Source organism: Spodoptera frugiperda, chromosome 4 (genome assembly GCF_023101765.2).
Source record: "Spodoptera frugiperda isolate SF20-4 chromosome 4, AGI-APGP_CSIRO_Sfru_2.0, whole genome shotgun sequence".
Taxonomy (NCBI): Eukaryota; Metazoa; Arthropoda; class Insecta; order Lepidoptera; family Noctuidae; genus Spodoptera; species Spodoptera frugiperda.
In genome coordinates this window covers 9,667,544-9,679,629 of record NC_064215.1, presented here as the reverse complement: position 1 = coordinate 9,679,629, position 12,086 = coordinate 9,667,544, and positions in this window count along the sequence as shown.

Sequence of the window (12,086 nt, the reverse complement as noted above, 5' to 3'; positions counted from 1 at the left end):
TGGTCGTTAAAAAAAGAAAGCGCTGAAATTCGGCACTCTGATTGGGCGGTGCGAATGAAACAACCAATCAAACTCTTGTTTCGATTTAGATAAACGTAAACCACTCGTAGTAAGCCTTCTGGTCAAGGTAAATAAAAGCGTTAAAAAAAGGTGTTACGTTGTACATGTGCATTCTTGCCTTCAGGGGTTAAAACGAGTTTTTTCTAAAAAGAAAATTAGTCGATTCTTACCATATTGAAAAGAATAGTAAGAGAGATGATTGTCTGATTGATGACAGAAAATTTATTTATTTAGGTATTCTATCTTTACTAAACGGTTCGAAAACTTACTCACAACTTACCCATTCAATGAAGAAAATGTATCATTATACCCAACCCGTGTAACTACGAGAATGTCATTAGAGAGAGCGCGGCTTTATTTCAAGTAAGTATTTAATGTAAACGATAAAGTTACCGTGTAAACCAATTGCTAGTGATAAATTACTGTCACGTTTACTAAACTGTTTATAGTTTAAAACTCCATTTACAGTAATGAGGTTGTTGACATTAATTTTCAATGTTGTCACGTAACGTTTACATGTTTCGTATTTTTTTAATTGGCTACATTAGGACCTTTTTGTTGTTTCACTTTTTAGTTTAGTTCGATATCGTTTGATGACGTCTTAAGTAAAATAGAGGTCTGGAATAACTTTCATGAGAAAAGATGTTTTTTTAATAAACTTTAACGCACACTATGTTTTTCTCCTGTGTCGTGCGTTCGTTTAGAAACATACAAGTTCACATACACATACCCGAAACAACTATTTGTGTATCACACAAAGAGTTACTCCGTGCGGGAATCGAACCTGCTACACGTTGCGGGGCAGCCAGTTGCTGAGCCGTCGCACCAACCGTCCAGTCAATTGGCTCTCCTAGATTAAAATCATTGTTTAAGAACACATATATAAGTCCATTGACATTGAAACGCTGGTGGAACTTTGCAGTTACAACTATTGTAAAGCACAAAAAAAAAAGAACTTTCGTATAACAACCCTATCCTATAAACATGCTGTATTTACATAGTATAAGTACTACACAGGACTCAGTATAAAGCTAAGTTTGTAAGGTGGGAACGGTAGGGTTGACTCACAAAGTCAGCTTTGTACCTTTTTCAACGGCTATCAACGGCAGTGACACACTGATGGCAAACGTGTGTGGCTTTCTAAACTTCGTGTTCCAAATTTGATTCAGATGTTCGCCACTTCAAAACTGATTTCGTTCGCGAACTTAGAAATAGGTTTTCTTTTTTTGCGTCGGATTCTATTTTTGAAATGAACTGTCACCTTTTGTTTCTTTATTTTTTTTTTGTTGGGGCAAAAGTTTGTGGTTTGTTCATCGTTATCGGTCTGTTTTCGTAAACTTTTTTAATGGCAGTTATTTTTGGTCTAATTTAGTTTGTTTTTTTAAATTTGAAATGAAATTATTTTCCTTATTCTAGCTGCCGTACTTAGAGATATTTAATGATGACTTAAACTATTCCTTAGTAAAGAATTTGTTCCGAAAACAATCACTAAAAACAGGGTTAAGTAACCATTAAATGACTCTGAGTACGGCAGTAAATGCAAAGTGAAATAATCAGAACTACTTATTTACAAAGAAAATTTTATTATAATTTTGTATTAGAATTCTAAATCTATATTGGAGCATTGTTTTCGAAATAGAGTAACGAAATATTGATTAATGCATGGGTGGGTTAATTTCGGTACTAGAATACATAGTTGGTCAGTCCGTATTTGAATAGTCGTCTGGAATAGACTACATACATATTTAACATGGTACCTATACTGTGAAATACTGAGCTAAAGTAACTTGGGAGATATGAACTAAGGAATGTATAATTCATTTTCTCTCCTTTCGGCTAAATCTTACGTGTCTGCAATGAGTCAAATGGGTGAGTCAACGTAACGCCCTCTACTTGTACTTATGACATCAATAACTTTAGCCACAGATAATATTATTAAATGTCTCCTCTTTAGTGTTATTCGCTTATTCGTGGAAACTGGTATTCAATATCTTTGGCTTTGTTAATAGATTAGGTATCGTTGTTTATAAATCTGTGTAACAAATTCAACCAAATCAGTTTAACATTGAAGTCCTTTTTATCTCCGTCCTAAGAATTTATTGGTCAATTATAATGTTATCGGCTTACTCACGTAACTGTTTGACGAGGAACTCGACTAGTTTCAAGCCATGCTAGAGGCTCATATTCATGAGGAGCATTCCGCGACATACGACGCGGCGATTGTCGCGCTGCTACTTTAGTAGCAGCAGTAGTAGCAGCGCGTACTAGTAGCAGCGAAACTAGTCGAGTTCCTCGTCAAACAGTTACGGGAATAAGCCGATATCATAATAATTAATCGTTGGCTTTGTTAATAGAAAAGATATCATTGTTTATAAATCTGTGTATCAAATTCAACCAAATCACTTTAATATTAAAGTCCTTTTTTGTCTCTGTCCTAACTATTTATTGGTCCTTTTTTCGAGTATTTAGCTATGCATTTCCTCTCAGCTCAATGCAAACATACATTTGCCCAATAACCCCGTATCTTTGACGATCGATAGATTACATTTGCATATCAAAATGGGTAGAATTTTCATTAAAAAGATCCTTTGAACGTAAAGGTGAGGTGAGGCAGGGAATTGGTTTCAGAATAAGAGCGAAACGAGGTGGTTACGAGACTGATGTTATGCTGTGTCCTTGTCTCGCGTCAAATGGGGGAAGTGGGAGATAGATGGTGGGTAGATAGCGGTATTTGTGATGTGTTTTTGTTTAACATCGATATCATGAAAAAAGCGTAGAGTAATTGTGTTGCACTCTGATTTAGGGACTTCTTAATTTTTATTTACGTGCTTATTTAGCACTCTCAACAATTCTCTTGTCTTTTGGTAGTTTTAGTAGTATCTGGCTAAAGAAACCCAATTAGGTCGTCTAAATTATAACAATTTATCCTATATCAACAACCTAAACAGATACATTTATACAGGATGTAAACGGGACGCTCCCAAAGGCCGCAAATAGGTGATAGTATAAAACGAATTTTAATTTCCAAAAATTAAGAAATTCAATGTTTGTTTTATGTAATGATAGTTGTAAAATAATAGTTGCAATGAACTGCTTAAGGCTGATATTGCTTGAATAACACGAAAACAAAAACAATTAAAATACAAAAAAACGAGTAGCGTTCCATTTACGCCAAATTCATTACAACAAAATCACTACCATCCATTGAACATTCACTCACTCATTCCTTCACAAAAAGATATAAATTAAAAAAAAAAACTAAACCTTAGTAAAACTAGCATAGAGAAAATAATAAAGCAGTCCACTTTTAGGTCAATGTGAACGAACAGAGGATCGTTTTTGCAAACAGAGAGCGGAGTGCGTTCGCTTCTCATTTGCAGTCTCTCCACAATAAAAGGAATAAATAGACCGGTACTCGTACCTATACGTATGTTTTTTTTTTAATATTGAATGAATGTGAAATGAATAGAATACAATGAGGTTTGACGAAATATTGTGTTCTCATTATTTTGTGTATGTGATTTCCTTTTGTTTATTGATCTTTACTTCTTTAGTACCATTAGAACTTGATCCAGGATATTTACGGATAAACTGTTTTTGTTGGATTTTGATGACTGTTCATCCGTGATCATGGCGCTTGCAACAGTGCCGAAATATCGGAAACTTACAGAAATTAATAAACATGATAAATATCCCGTTTCAATTTCTAATGTTATTGTTAGTGACCATGTCAGTTCGAAAACTGACCTCTTGTAAGTGTAAATGTCCAAAGCGTTATACTTATTTTAAGTTATTAAAGGTAGTTTTTCAGATAAGTATTTTTATTGTAATCTTAGTGAGAAGTAAGGTAATTTAACTATAGTGGATCTCTCAGATTATTACCTACTACGTTTATTAATATCTGTATTTAGTGTTTAATAGGATGTGATAGTTGTCATGTCGGATTTGTCACACGGAGTTTGAGATTAATGGTAATGATGAACATAATTAAACATCATTTGTATTAATTAATACAAATTCAGGTCGTGATCATAATCACTTATGATTATGTGCTTGCATGAATGTCTTCTTGACAAAGCAACAGATAAACTTACGTACAGGTTTTAGAGTAGGTAGGTATGTAAGTACATAGTTTTTTTAGTCAGATGATTGAAAAATGTATAAATATGCATATTGTTGATGTGCCTGTTGAATAAATAAATAGTAGGTAAGTAGTTATTTTTTTATGTTAGGTAAGCCGATAAACGAGCATCGGTCGCAGAACATGGACACCCGAAACATCAGAGGCGTTAGAAGTGCGTTGTTGGCCTTTTGGGGACAACAATTTAAGGATTGATGGAGAATCGGAGATTGGGAAGATTGGGAAGGGAGGTAATTTTTAGGCCTCCGTTATATTATGTTAATGAATTCAACAATAAATAGCATTGTATTTACTAATGCCAACACGTAAAATACAGATAACAATTTCACTTAGAATTCTTAGACATAATTTAGAGAAGATATGTGCAATGGTCATTGGACAACAGCTTTAAGTACTAAATTCGTCTGCAACCGAAATATATTTGGCAGTATTTTAGCAAAGAGATATGAAGCCGACATAAAAGTACATTTACTACGAAGACGTTGAGCTCTGAAGATAAACGTTCAGGCTACGTCGTGAGAGCAACGCCATTTTATAAATGGGCCGTGACGCGGCTAGACTTTGCAGGAATTTGATCTGAACACTATGGCGTCTGCTAATTTAAGTGTACTTGTAATATAGTTAGGAACCGTAGTCGTAGCTTGAAGAGAGTAGATGTACGAGATGCTAGACCTATTAACTTGGTTCTGCAAATTGATGATGTTAATGAATGTAGTAACTTACTTTAAGTCAAAGTGTAGTATTTGCTCTAAATAGGGGAGTATGTAAACGTGAAATTTTATATTATATTTACTTACAAAAATATTTATACAAATAGGTAGGTTCTACATGAAACATAACAAATACAATTTATTGAAAACTGAACGGATAAAAGCTTTTTGTTACAAACAATTTAATATTTGCTGTGGTGTGCACATGACACTCAAAAATGCTTTTATATTTCAAACGAATTGTCCTAGAAAAAAGTGGGTCAGTCATCCAGCCTATACGTTTTAAAAACGTAGCCGTTTACAAAGCCCGTTTCACTAGCAGTTACGTTAAAAGCTACAGAATACTCTGGCTAAACGCATCTGCATTGTTCCATCACACTCGTTCCCTGAATCAATTCCGGAGCACGCGGCGTTCGGCCGTTGCCGAATGACAGCGACACGAATGTGGTCGCTGTAAATGTTCGCGTTTGGCGGGAAATGTGAAAAGCGCGGGACCAACCGGCAGCTGATGTCAGCCCGCCATTTTGTTTCCTCTGTGGTTTGGCCCGTGATTTTTGACGCGTTCCGTATCGCTTTAATGGATCGTAAAACTACGAGTATTGACTTAATTTACTTTTCAGAGAAGTAGTTAAAAATCTGGGTTTCTTACTATGTTTTTATTTATTGGTTTCTTGTATTTTTTAGTTTCTTATTAGTTTCAAACAAAACTTTAACTTTTATGAAACTGCATTCGACAGTTTTAATGTTTCGAGACGATCCAGATTCTACTAAGATTCGGAATAAAACCACAAAAAAAATTGCATACCTACTTAATCATGTCATATTTTTCTTGCTTCGGGAATAAAAATACAGGCCTTTGTTCGACGATCAAATTCCCAAATTAAACGCTACTCACAGAGTGATTAAAGGTACTTTCCGGCCCTCAACATAAAGAAGGTGGGACATTGGAAGATGTTCTCGGACGGCCATCCATCACTCACAATCTCCGTGTCAAATCTCCGCCCAAGTGTCGAATTACTTGCGGAAATCTGATTGTAGTCAAATTAAAAGAAAAAAGACAAGTTTACTTGTACATTTCTATACAAAGGAGAGACATTTTAACTGGTCCTTTTCATACTGAGAAACGTAGCGATCCCCTAGAGATGACAACCAGTTGTAAATCTTATATTTTGTAAAACGAGTTCGTTTGGTTTTCTACGAAGTTTTCCTTTGATATCTACAAACTAAATAATAGGTAAGTATTTCCTAGAATACCGCTAAAAAGGTTCAATTTCAATTGAATAGCTAAAGGTAAGTAGTAACGAGAACACACGATTACAACAATGTAAAGAAAAAACAAAATGATCAGATTCATTACCAAAAAAAACTTTGAAAACCACCGTCTCCAAATAGGTAGATTTGTTCAAATCGTATTTGTGTTAAGTGGTTTATTTAACAACTAATTGGTATCGTCGGATTAGTCGAAGCGATAGGCCACAAAGCTCTTCCATTCGATATCCATTGTTACGTTTAATTCAGTAGAACACAATCTGTTTGACTGACTGCCTCAGATTCTGTACTTCACTGTCGTATTTATTTTCTGTTCCTGCAGTAAATTGGGGCAATTTCGCAGCATCTGGGCTAATTGGCATTCAGTGAGAAAACTCTTCTGATATTTCTTTTAGCCGTACTTACGACGACGTTGTTAAGAGTATTATTTTCTTGTTAACTGTGCTGCTTATTATGTTGGTATTTCTGTTTTATTTTACGTATTTTTGTTTTTAGTTTCGACTACATGTAAAATCGAGATCGGAGTACCCATGGTTTTTATTAAGGGGAGAAAATTATCTAATGAATTCTTCCGCCTTAGGGGACGTGAGACTCTTACTGACTAAAAACCACCCCGTTCCTACTTCTGCTTGTCGAGCTGGAGCCCCGGTAAACCAACTGTGATGGAGTACCCATGGTATGACTACAAATTAAGTAGTAGGTAAGCACTATTTTTCATAACACATTAAAATATAACTCAATTCTTTCCTTCTTTCTTCAGTTCTCCTAACCAGGTAAGTGCCGAAGATCAAGTGCAAATTAATACCATTCAGGATTCTCGTTTTCCACTGAATTCGTTTCAGGTTCGTGGAAGTTCTGTGGAGGTGAAGTCGACGTTCTAAGTAGCTAGCATCATGTTACCTTTGAAATTGTTACAGGACTTAATCGGCTAGCGTTTTCTGAATAATGGTTCCTTGCTCGTTTGTTATGATTTTATATTATAAATTTCGTTTTATTGGAAGAATATTAGATCTTTTGACGTTCTTTGGAATTTGTTTCTATGCTCATAGCTTTGTTTTTGTATAAGTGTCCATTACTGCACCGTAACTCTAGAAACACCATTTAATTTCGTCGTACCGTTTTCATTTTAAGTAGTATAATAAAATTATTTAACTCAATATAAGTAAATAGAATAGACCTAACTATGGAAAATCCACCCGCTTAAGATATAATTGGAGGGATCCAAGAATTGCAATGGTAAGTGGATTTATTAATACAGTATAGAAATTAAGACCACAAGCTGTTTATTTTTTCAGTCTTAATTTATAACAACAAAACAGTTTACAACTTTATTTGAACGTTCCAGTGTTCCACATCTGTTTCATAAAAAGCTATGAATGCTTTACAAAAAAACATATAGTAAAAAGCGGGCCTATTCCAAAAATCTAATAAAGCAAGTTGTTTGAAATCAAATCTCTATTTGGTGCCCATGTTAGTTATGTCAATATTTGCTGAATGAATTTTCATTTTGCAATGGACGTTACGAGTCGTTTATTTGGGTCACGTTTGGGAGACAATAGCTGCTCTGTTTCCGAATTTCAGCCCTATTTGGTTAGATTGAAAAGCAGTGTTTTGTTTTTCAATTGAGAGTGTGTTTTACGAAAAATGCGAACATGTTCGTACGTTGGTAGGTAATGGTAAATAGAGAGACGTGTGTTGTGTTGTTCGAGTGTTTGCCGAAACTTTTTCTTTTTTTTTGTGATATTGTAGACGTGTTTTTTAATAATGAGGGCTTTTTTAAGTCTGTTGTTAAAGAAGAGTTTTGGGGGAAAGTCTAAGGTCGCTTTCTGTTGTCGGGGTGTAGATGAGGCTTACTCAAACGCCTAGTTTTATTTTGTTCACACTAAATTACTACTTTTTTTGAGGGATCATCCAATGGCTTCTCCCATCTTGGGTGAGGCAAGAGCGAGTGTCAGACTCTTACTGATTAAAACCAACCTGTTTCTTCATCTGCTTTGAACTGGAGCCCCAGTAACCTGCTACATTGTCCGCAGCTTCAGACACTTAATTTACCCAACCAGCAGAATTCCACTAAACTATTTGAAGTAGTGTCACCAAAAAAAAAAAAAAAACTACAGCAACACGTTTCCAAAAAATCCTTTGAGCACAAACCCATAATTTTATAATTAATCGCCACCGATCCTTAATATCAGTAATACAAGAGTACCAAGTTTATCTGGCTAATCTAATAATAACCAGCTTAATAGGCTACTAACCATATTCTCTCTGTAAACGGCAGTAACACAGAATTACCCTAATTTACACGGTTTTACCAAGTTATTAAGTGTTAGTAGCTGTTTGTGAATTAATTTTAAGTTTTGCGAAGTCGTAGTCGGGCCGTGGGGTGTTACAACGTTTGTGTTTCAAAAATTATTGTGAATAGGTTTTTATTAGCGAAAAATTTGATTATTGGTGTTAAAATATTGAAGTTTTTTAATGTTCTAGTCATTGGATAGGCGTTTTTTTGTGAGGAAAATCATACAATGATTTCTTCCACCTTGAGTAAGAGAGGGAGTGTCAGACTCTTATTGACTAAAAACCACCCGTACTCCTGCTTTTCGAGTCAGAGTCTCGTTAGTCAGTCCGCAGCTCCGGAGCACTAACGAATAAGTTTTAAGAAAGAAAAAAAGAAGGGTCTTTTTAATCTTTATTCTTTAGTACTATTATTACGGTTCTTTTAAAATGGCTTCCTATTTTTTTCTACACTACCTAGTACATAGTAGTTCCCAGAAACGTAGACCTACATTTCTTTGTGTCAAAGAGAAACAATTAAGCTAATGAAACAAATTAAATGCCGGCACAAAATGGCACAAAGGTAACAACGGTCCTCGTTGAGATAAAAATTGATTTTCATTAAAAGCAATGCAAAGCTCGAACCCCGGATGTCTGCGACGTATCATCATAATAAGAATTCTTTCAAGTTTTTCATCAAGCGACCTTATCGGTAGCGGTCCTCCTAATTACTTGATTTCTTTTTTTTTCTTTTTTTTTCCCCGTCACGAGTCGCAGCCTGTGACTGAGATGCCTGGGGGGGAAACTTATCGGATATCGTAAAATGACGGGAAAATATTCGCTTTGCATAGAGGAAAAATGTTATGGGTCTGTGTGCTTTTTTTTCTAATTAAGAATATGAATTCGCTGTTCCTTGAACTTTGCTTCTTAGGAGTAGTAGCTAATAGCTAAGATTTTAATCGGATTCGTGAAATGAAACGTACTAACTGGATGACTAATTTTGATTGCAATGTCCGTCTTGTAAATTATTTTAAAATATTAGACATGTATTTTTTATTTTCTTACAGAAAACAAATACTTTCGACATAATTATATTTATTTGAAATGTCGCGTTCTATGTACGTTTTGTACGCAGAAATGACGTATCTCTCACGTACATACGTGACGTATGCTCCTAAACTTTGATTCGTTTTATCTAAGTATTGTCAACTTATATGAGAAAAAAAAACGTGTCTAATATTTTTTCATTACCTAACTGCGCCGGACGAAATAGATTTTTATATTATTATTATGTTCGCTGATATTGAACCTAGGTATAAATACTGACCGGAGCTGCGGACAATGTAAAAGGTTACCGGGGCTCCAGCCCGAAGCAGGAGACAGTCAGTAAGAGTCTGACGCTCTCTCCCGCCTCGCCCAAGGCGGAATGATCTTCTCATTGGATGATTTTCCCCCCTCAAAAAAAGGTATAAATAAATACTGAATAGTGCAGCAATTTACCCGACACAATTTATTTTACAAAATAAATGGTTATCCACATATCACGCTCCATTTGTCGCGCCCGCTTGTTGCACATAAAGTATCGAGCGCACCGACTTATCTATGCTACCATTTTATACTCTATTTACACCGTGTTAACGCTATGACGTTCTCAATTTTAAATCTCCTTTTTGAATGGGTTTGCTAGATAACCTAAAGGCATGGCAAATAGGAAATCTGGTGTAGCATTCAGTTCATCAATATTCATCTATCTTTTCATGCATACTCATCGATTGGGTAGATTACCTACTCCTGTTTTGATTCCTTTTAATTCGTAGTTTATATATCAAGCACCAAACTACAATAAACAAGTGTGATAGACCTATGCTCCGGCACGAATGGGCCGGCTCGACCGGAGTGATACCACGGCCTCACAAAAAACCGACATGAAACAACGCGTGTGAGTGAGGTTACCGGAGGCCTAGGTTTCATCAAAAAACAATTTTAATTCAAGTTATTCAAAGCAATTATCTCAATTTAAACAACTATTAAAATAACTATATCCCATTAAACGTCCACCAACCAGCCTTCAAATATTCAAACATTCTAAATTTAAATTCACTGTACAAACGGCCAGTCTGCTATAAAAATAATGGCAGTCTTCAAATATAAATGCATAGACAAGTCCGCGTAGTTGCAAAGTGCAGGCAATATTGGCAGAAAGGGGTTTCAAATGCAATTATGAGGCAGTGTGTTGTACTGCCGCGCCCCCGGGACAATCGCGACGCTCCTTGAATGTCCTATACCTTTCCATATGCAACCTGTATGTAATAAAACCTTATGAAACACGTGAACGCTGTGTTGTAGCTTTGTATGGCAAGTTTTATGAGTTTTAAATTTTCGAATATTGGATTTGGAATACGAGTGTTCGATGATGGTGCCAAGTTTTGTAAGGAGTTTTATTATGTTGCCTCGTTGCTCAAGTGGTCGCAAGTGCGACTGCCGGACTAGGGGTCTCGGGTTCGATTCCCGGGTCGGACAAAGTACTGGGTATTTTTAGATTTTTCTAAAATTTCTCAGTAGTAACACAGAGTTTGGAAATGTGCCCAATATATGGCAATAGGTTCACACCCTATTACATGGGACTTAGAACACAAATGGTGAAAAGTGGATGTACATAATATTGTATAGCGGCATTTCGTACCGTAATGTGCATCTCTGCCTACCCCTTCGGGGATAAAAGGCGTGACGTTGCATTTTATTATTTTCAATAAAATTTAGATAAGTACCTAATATATCTTTACTGATAAATACTTATAAGCTTTAATACTGATTAATAAGTTCTGACATCTCGTAAGTATCTTGTATTATTTTATCTATGAGTACAAGCGTTGCGAAGTGACGTCGATTTATCACGTAATTTGGTAACGGTCAGAATGTGTGCTCTCTTTCATCTCCGGCCCCAGTACACGGAAAAGTCAAGAAATAATACCTTGACCTAATTAATGTGTTGTTGGCTTGACCCTGCGGAAAGGGTTGTCAGTACAAATTATTATATTGTTGGGATTTTTTCCTTAGTTGTCAACCGCCTCATTGGTTGTATTTGGGACTATTTTTATTAAGTATTCACTCTAAATAAGTTATAAATAAATATGGACAATATACTATAACTTAAAAGTAAAATAAATAATAAATACTTAATTAAAAAAAATAACGAAACTTGAGTTTATTCAGAATTACTATGGGCTCGATACCTGGTTTAAAAAAATACATTTGATTCAATGGTATTATTGGGTCTTTTAACTATTAGTTAGTTAGATATTTTAATATTGCCATTTTTGTCACCGACCACAGGGACGGTACGTCGTACCTAGGTACTTAGGTCTGTACGTCAAAAGGATCTAATGATTTTTTAATAAAGTAGGTATGTGCTGTTTGTGTACTGCTGAAGAACTTTACTATGTGTAGATAAAACAATAAGTAAATTAAACTGTTTTGTGTGAGAAACTAGAAAGCTAAACTAATTAAGGTAACGTAACGTAAACGATATGACCAGTAACTGTTACAGTAGGTACGTATGTACCTAAATATTTAGATGGGGCCCAGTAGGGCTGATGCCTGATCCGGAGCTGCGGAATACCTAGCAGGTTTACCGG